Consider the following 7,523-nt stretch of genomic DNA (forward strand, 5'->3'; position numbering starts at 1 on the left):
GCGGAGATACCAGCACAGACCCATGAACATATAATTAATATTAGCCTCATATTCCATCATGTAAATTAATCCTGCTCCCCAGCAGAGTAATGTCAATACTGCTTTTCTGTGGATTAACTAAGACTTAACATTAGGCAAAACCTTAAAGGTCCGAAAGAAAGTCCCACAAATGTCTAAGTCCCACTTAACCAGAACTTTTCCTTCAAAAAGGAGAAATAAGAAAGAATTAAACATGATTTGGCTAGGACAGCTAGCTCAGTGGTGTCAGACTGTATCTTTTTGTTCCCAGTTTGCTTGAAGTTATGGTAGGTAAATTGTCATGCCAACCACTGAAGTATTAGCAGATGGCCCTTTGGGAAAAGCACACGCAAAGGGAAAGGCTGAGAAGGGCAGAGCTAAGGCAATGACTCAGTTACTCACATCTAGTACCTGTAGAAACAGATACATTTATGGGTGGAGACTATGTACTGTGACTTATTTTCCATGCCCATTAAAAAAAAGGGAATGAGTCATTTAAACTGTACAGCAATTGTTTCACAATTAAGCTCACTGCATGTAGGGAGATACATATATTCTTTGCACACTATTATGTCTGAAAAAATTGGTTTTTTCCTACAACAGGGTATACAGTTACACAAGAAAACCCCCAAATATACAGATACATTTCATGCTTAAAATTACTATGTGCAGAATTGTAACTCAAAGTTTCAAGTTAAAGATTAATTATTGCACAATTGTGTTATGAAGACTTGCATAGAAAAATGACACTTAAGGGGGCAATTACTGTCAGCCCTTGATCAACATGATGTCCTCCCTCCACACCAGTTCTGGAGGTTGCACAGCAAGCTGGGTACTGCTAAAGACTGAATTTTCTGATGGTTAGTCTTCCGTCAGCCAGCTTACTTGGGCAAGCACAAAGCAGAGCACAGGAATGTGCAGCAATGTCACTCAGTGTCACTTCTGGTGGCTTCCAGTGTATAGGCTCCTCTCTAACTTGTTTTAACCTGTTAACAGGGCTCCTCCTTTTAATTTTTGTTATTTTGGACATGCTTGCTCTTTTTTTATATTAAAGCGTGAAACCTAACACACTAAAATAGCAAGTAATTATGTCTCACTAACAATACCCCTTTAAAAACACCAAACAAAACCAACGAAACTAGATTACAAGAGTTCCATCCCTTGTTCCTTAGTTGGGACAAAACTCTTTTTTTGCAAGCTGATCCAACTCTTTGTTTCTTAGCTTTGCAAGATTTGATTTATCTCCTCCATTCAGGCCTTCATTCTGGACTGCCTAGTTCATGTGTTCACCAGTGTGTGGCCAAACACACTGATGGGCACTTTGCCTTTTTGGCAATACTTCTGACACTTTCATTTTACCTTTAAGTCAACACTTTCTTTCCTGAAGTTTTATGGTATGTTGACTGTCAGGAATCTGAAGTTAGCAACACATATTACTTGCACTGTATGAAGCACTTGACCATACACTGTACAGTCCTTCCTCTTAAACCAAAAAACCCCAAAACATTTCTGATTTGATGATGTAAGAGTATCTGCATACCTGCCACACTCCCACAATTGCATTGGCTACTAATATAAGTAAGATTACAAAAGGCTCTACAAACGCTGTGATTGTTTCTTCACCTTCTTCAAACCAGGCCAGGACCTGTAAGAGAAACGCAATGATTTAAGTTACTAACTGATTTACACAGATCCCTCACAAACTTAAGATCCAGTAAGATTCAGCTTGAGGTTCAACTGTAGAGACTTCAGCAATTTTGGAAACCCCTCATTCTTCCACAGTGTAGTTTTGTAGTTCATGAATGAGTTGGCAACATGCAGTGGAAAAGGAGAAAAAGAACCTTTACTAAAGTAGTACAAAGTTCATTTCCAGGGCTGCTCTTCTTTCAAAGGACCAAGCTAGTTATTTGGGAAACTTTTGCTTCACAAACGAAAGCAGAAGTTATGACAACAGCTACAACAGTGAAGAGTTAAAAATTTTTTTTCATTACTACATAAAACAGCACGAAGATTAGTTTGACTCCTTAGAACACTAAAGCTTCGCCTGAATCTGAATTTTAACTGAATTAATTGTTCTTTACCAATAACTGAGACATACAATTGAAAACAGCTTTACAAGTCTTCAGTGAGTTGATATGAAAAATAAGACACTACTTGTATTTAAATAGTGTCTTTTAACAGTGTTTAAGTGGTGTCTTATTGAAGCATCTAAGTGAATTGTATAGTTACACCTGAAGTTGAGTTCTGAACTGAGTAGCTAATAAAACTCAAAACTGGATTTTAAAAAGTAAATCAAATTGAGGACTTGCATAAAAAGCTTCACATAGATTTTATTTTAATTAATTTCCTTTAGAATTACACTCTAGTTTTAGGCTTCTGCCATTCACTTGACTTGAATGGGGATGTGTCAGGGCCTCTGTAGTTACTAAAGAAAAGTCAAGCTTAACATGACCAGAGAGGAAGAGCTTTTTCGTCAAGATGTTGAGCAACAGGAAGCCTGGAAAGTGACAGTAAATAGGAACAACGTGTTGAGATAATTAGGGCTGGTAGTCAGGCAACAGCACTCTGAATCACTAGAAGACTGCAGCATGCAAACCGTTACTAAAGCGAGCGCCATAATTCCGCCAATATGCTGCTCAGAGCTATTGCTCAATTGTGAAACACTCCAGGATGTTAAAAGGAAGGAGAAGCAGCATGAAAGCCTCAAGCAGAAAATGGACTGTCAAGCAAATACAATGCACCAACAAATTTTTATTACAGAGGATAAACTTCTAAGATCCAGGTTATGATTAATAACACTGAAACGTTCCAACTGGCAACACGACACTTGGAGGGTCTGTGTAATCCCTCTGGAGAAGAGATTTAGTTAGGATCTCTTATGCTCTCTACCTCTTGGAATTTCTTCCCTCCTCCCACACCACTAATCTCCAATCCCCAGTAACAACTTCTGCCATTTGACCTGCTAGAGCAGTCATACAGCCTACCCTGCAGTCTTCACGTCATGCATTACCCCTTCTAACACGGACAGCTTTGACTCTGCACCAGCACTGTTGCCTCCCATGGAGCTACAGAAAAGGCTAATAGTCCATCTCCAGCTTCCTTAGCATATACAAGGTCACACGCTGCCATCAGAGAAGCTGCTTAGTATGTTTTTTTCCCCTCCCTTTCTTTATTGGAATTCTGTAAAGCCCATTTTGCTTCCGACAAAGCAAGTAAATTCAATCATTTTGTGATGTTCTTTAACAGAGCAGGCACCTACTAGGTTAACTTGAAAAAAACCCCAACATCTGCTTTACGCAATGCTAAACCATAATCTTTTCAGACTGAAGACCACATGTGTTGTAAAATAACATTGAGAAAGCCTGCAACTTTTAATAGGTAAGGAAAAGTAGCTACAGGGACAGCAAGATCCAAGTATGTCAAGGAGAACCAAAATTAAATTTTCAAGGGATCTTTTTTTGAAATAATGGCTTATTGAAAGAAAAGAACAGATGAACTCAGATTGGAGATCCTGACAGTACAGATCTGATGTGTTAGATCTTCACTGTTGGCTTTTTGGCAAAATTATCAAAATGACCAGATTAAAATGAATTATCTAGTTAATCCTGGAAGTCAGCAACACACATTTCTCCCCCAAAAAGTTTCTACGCAATTACTAATAGTGAAAAGATCTAAGATCTGGTTCTAGAACATTTTAGTAAATACAGACATATAATTAACAGAATACATTGTGAGCTTTTGGTTTTGTTATAGCAGACTACAGCTGTATTAACACTCCATTTAGGATACTTGTGATTCACACATTGCTGTAACAGATCAGGTGTATTATTGGATAGTAGCCTGAAGTAAAAGAAAACCCACAGTAAAATAATAAAGAGAAAGTAGAACAAGGAATACAAGTATTTAACTAAGGTGTTTTAGTAACAACAAATCATATGCTGAAGCCTGGCAGAGACTGGACAATTCTTGTCCAAGGCATTGAGTCCTTGTCAAAAAGTTTCCACTAGAACAGTTTTAAAACCCTGGAGAGGTTTACAATGAGAGATCTTATTATTTGACTGCTACTCAGAAGGGTCCCACCATATTTCAGCCCTAATCACTTTAAGACTCACATGTAGAAAAGCTTAATTTCCAGGTCATTGATCTCCAATGTACTGTTCAGGCAGTATGGTCAAGTAAAGTTAACGTGTATTTAAGAAGCTTAAAAGAGTAGAGAGGAAAAAAAAAAAAAAAAGAGTAGGATAATTGCTCAAGAGAAATGCAAGTCTGAAAATGTAAGGGAAAGCAATAGCAAGACATAGAAGTCCCGTATCAACAGTCAACATAAACAGCTTAAAGGACAACTTTCATTCAGCCTATTTGCTTTAGGGCTGCTAGAGCTATGGCTTGCAGAAGCCTACTTTGATCAAGCCTAATGGGGTGGACCTGCAGGACACTAAGCCAAAAAAATACACAATGACAGGCAAATAGCACTTAGTTTTCATGGTTATTTGCAAAAAGCGGGCAGATGTACAATGCAGAAATCAGCCAGCAATGAGGCGACTACTGATGAAAACAGCCAGGAGAACAGAAGAATCCTTACGGCTTTTTGCATTTCTACAAATTAAGTATCTCTGAATTGTCAGGTAAATTATGGAGGCAAGTTGTTTCAGATGACTATTTATCATTAAGTAACAAAAACAGAATTAAAGAGTGGAAGTTTCAAGCTAGAATTCTGTTGCCCAGCAGGCTATACCTGCTCACCACTAACAGAGGGAAAGGAAACAGTTTGTTGTCAGCAACCTAATAAGGTTTTTTGTTTGTTTTTCATTTTGACAATGGAAACTAAGAAGCAAACTGGTAGAGTATGATCTCATCCTAAAAAAAAACAAGAAGCCCAAACTAATTAAAGAAGGTCATGTAGAACTATGGACTGCCTTTAAGAGAGCTTTCTTCTCACAGAATACTGGGAATTAAGATTTAGTGTATTTTGGACAGAGTACTACCTACCGCTCAGAAAACCCTCTTTCAGTGATTTCTCTTTTCAATAAGAAGTAGCTTAAAATTAAGAAGATGCAAAATATTTGAGTAGTCCCGATAAATTTGTTCCATGTCAGTTATACTGAACACCAGGCAACACTACAGAAAAAACTCCCAATTTTAGTTCCACTATTCAGTAGAGATTTTTATTTGCTACCCAAGGAGAGAGGAGAAAAAAAACCCAACACAACAGATCTTGACCGCACAAATAAATACAAAAGTACGAATTTTACTGGGTTAGCAGATTGTAAGCACCCATCAGATATGCCACTCTCTTTCTGAAAATGAACACATTCCTGTGTCTAGTGTAGCTATAAGGGGGGGGAAAAAAAAGATAGATAGCACTCACAGTTTAATTTCTACAAAGTAAAATGGAACCACAATTACTTCTCACTTTTATCACCCCTACCCATCAGTTGGTATCTCAGGTGCTATTGAGTAATCCAAGTTTAACTAAAAGCACGTCGGTGTAATGTTACACAGCAATCCTTATCTTGTGCCACATATTCATTGCGACTGACCTTAACAGGTAGCTTTTGGAGTGATTTCAGGGCAAAGCCTGCAACATCTTTTACTGGCACATCTTATTTCCTCCAAGAGTAACTTTGCTCACCATTTAACACAGATTAGGTTATACTCATGGTAATTCACAGGCTATAATCAACTCTGGACTAAATCACAATATGTTGTTTTAATCCAAACATGGATATCTGCTATTAGAAAACATTCTCAGAACATTCACTTCTAAGGCAGATTAGGAATCAAAGAAATAAGGGGGGGTGGTCAGGAAATGCTCTTAGGATGCTGTATTAACAGATTTTGACAGAGTTTTTGCTGCATCTTGTAGAAGAAAATTCACTATTAAGTGCGACACAAAGATAAGACTCCATAGTTAAGCATACATCATTGATTTAAACCTATATAACAAAGAATTATTCTGCCTCAGATGCACAGTTAACATCTTGCAACTGGTCACAGCCATTTATACAGCAAAGCAAAGTGTTCTTTTATGTAAATACTGTAGGTCTGTGTACATGCTACACAAGTAGCAAGAATTAAAAGCCACAGTTCATGGAAAATTAAAGATCCTTGTACTTGCACCTAGAAGTCAGGCTGTGAAAGCCCCTGAACTGCTGAGATACACTCTACAGGTTTATTTCTGCATAGGCTTCACACATTTAACAGAAGACCAAGACATGGTCCAAGCCCATATGTAGATCCATTTACTCACCATCAAGTTAGTTCTATGGTTTCTCTTTAAAAGCCATACTTAAGGCTTTTACTAACTAGACACATCTGTAACAGCAATTCCAACTTGGAATGTAGGACAAAGTATCTACAGCCAAAAAACTGGCAGCACATGACCCCCACAATCAGCTAGGGTGACACAGATTCAGCTGTTAGTCTGATTTATTTTACTGACACATACCTGACAGGAGGTGTGGGAGGAGAGGACACAAAAGGCACTCTGAACACAGAGGTTTAGACCGTATGCAAAAGAGGATGTTTCTGCACAAAACTCTAATGCAGATCTCAGGGTTAAAGGTGGCTGTTTCTGTGCAGTCAGTCATAACTGTAAGAATCTAATCTGATTTATGATCACACCACAGTCACCAGAAAAGCTTCCATGACACGAAAGAATTATCTATATACCTCAAGATGCCCTCTCTCATACCTGAATCTTCAATTTTTTTTTTTTGACATTGTACAGCTGGTAAAAAACACCATAATTTAAGTGATGTTCATTACATACAATTTTTGCAGCAATACAGTCTTTATATCAACACACTCAACAATTCTTTACAGCTGCTACAAAAGTGTTCAATATGCTTTTCATCAAGAAAAAAAAAGTGTTAAAACCTAAAAAAACCCCAGACAACAGATCATCACCTTCTGAGCAAGGAAAAAGCCAGAAACAAACACAAAGGGGAAGGGCTTTTAAAGTACCAAGAATTTTTTTTTCTTTTAATCAGAAAGATAAAATCTTTACTACTAACATCAATTTATAGTGGGTATCCATAGCTTAAATAGGAGACAGAAAAAGCAGAGCAATAGCCCAAGGTCACATACCATGATAGATGCACAGAGACAGAGAACCCAGATCTATCCCACACTCCATTAGACTACAGTCTCCTCTTAATTAGATGGGAAAATTAAGCATACTGAAAAAAGAAACTGAATCCAGTTACTAATCAGGTTTTCAAAGAAGGCTTGGTAGTGTATGTTCTATGACCTCCTGTCAGTCTGGCATCATACTTAGATATACAATGAACCTTAAAGTTTGGTGAATTTGATTTTTCACTGATTTGGTTACAACAAAAATAAATAATGTACGCTGACATGAAAGGTTAACAAACTTCTGTTCTATTTGTCATTTATCTCATGAGATGAGAGAAACACTCCTGACTTTCCAGGAACAAAAATCACATCCCCTTCTCACCCTCTGGGAGGGGAAAATGGGAAAGAAGGGGGGGGGGGGGGGGGGG

At 37.9% G+C, this 7,523-nt stretch overlaps 1 protein-coding gene across 1 annotated transcript in view; it reads right to left on the reverse strand.

Moving 5' to 3' along the window:
• The window catches only part of ATP2A2 (ATPase sarcoplasmic/endoplasmic reticulum Ca2+ transporting 2), a 45,771-nt gene that overhangs the window by 36,648 nt on the left and 1,600 nt on the right, over positions 1-7,523 (reverse strand). The window contains exon 3 of the mRNA XM_026859553.1: positions 1,559-1,663. The gene's annotated coding sequence lies outside the window, so the exon portion shown is untranslated. The remainder of the gene's footprint in view (positions 1-1,558; positions 1,664-7,523) is intronic.

Source organism: Athene cunicularia, assembly GCF_003259725.1.
Source record: "Athene cunicularia isolate RWA chromosome 15 unlocalized genomic scaffold, athCun1 chr15_part1, whole genome shotgun sequence".
Taxonomy (NCBI): Eukaryota; Metazoa; Chordata; class Aves; order Strigiformes; family Strigidae; genus Athene; species Athene cunicularia.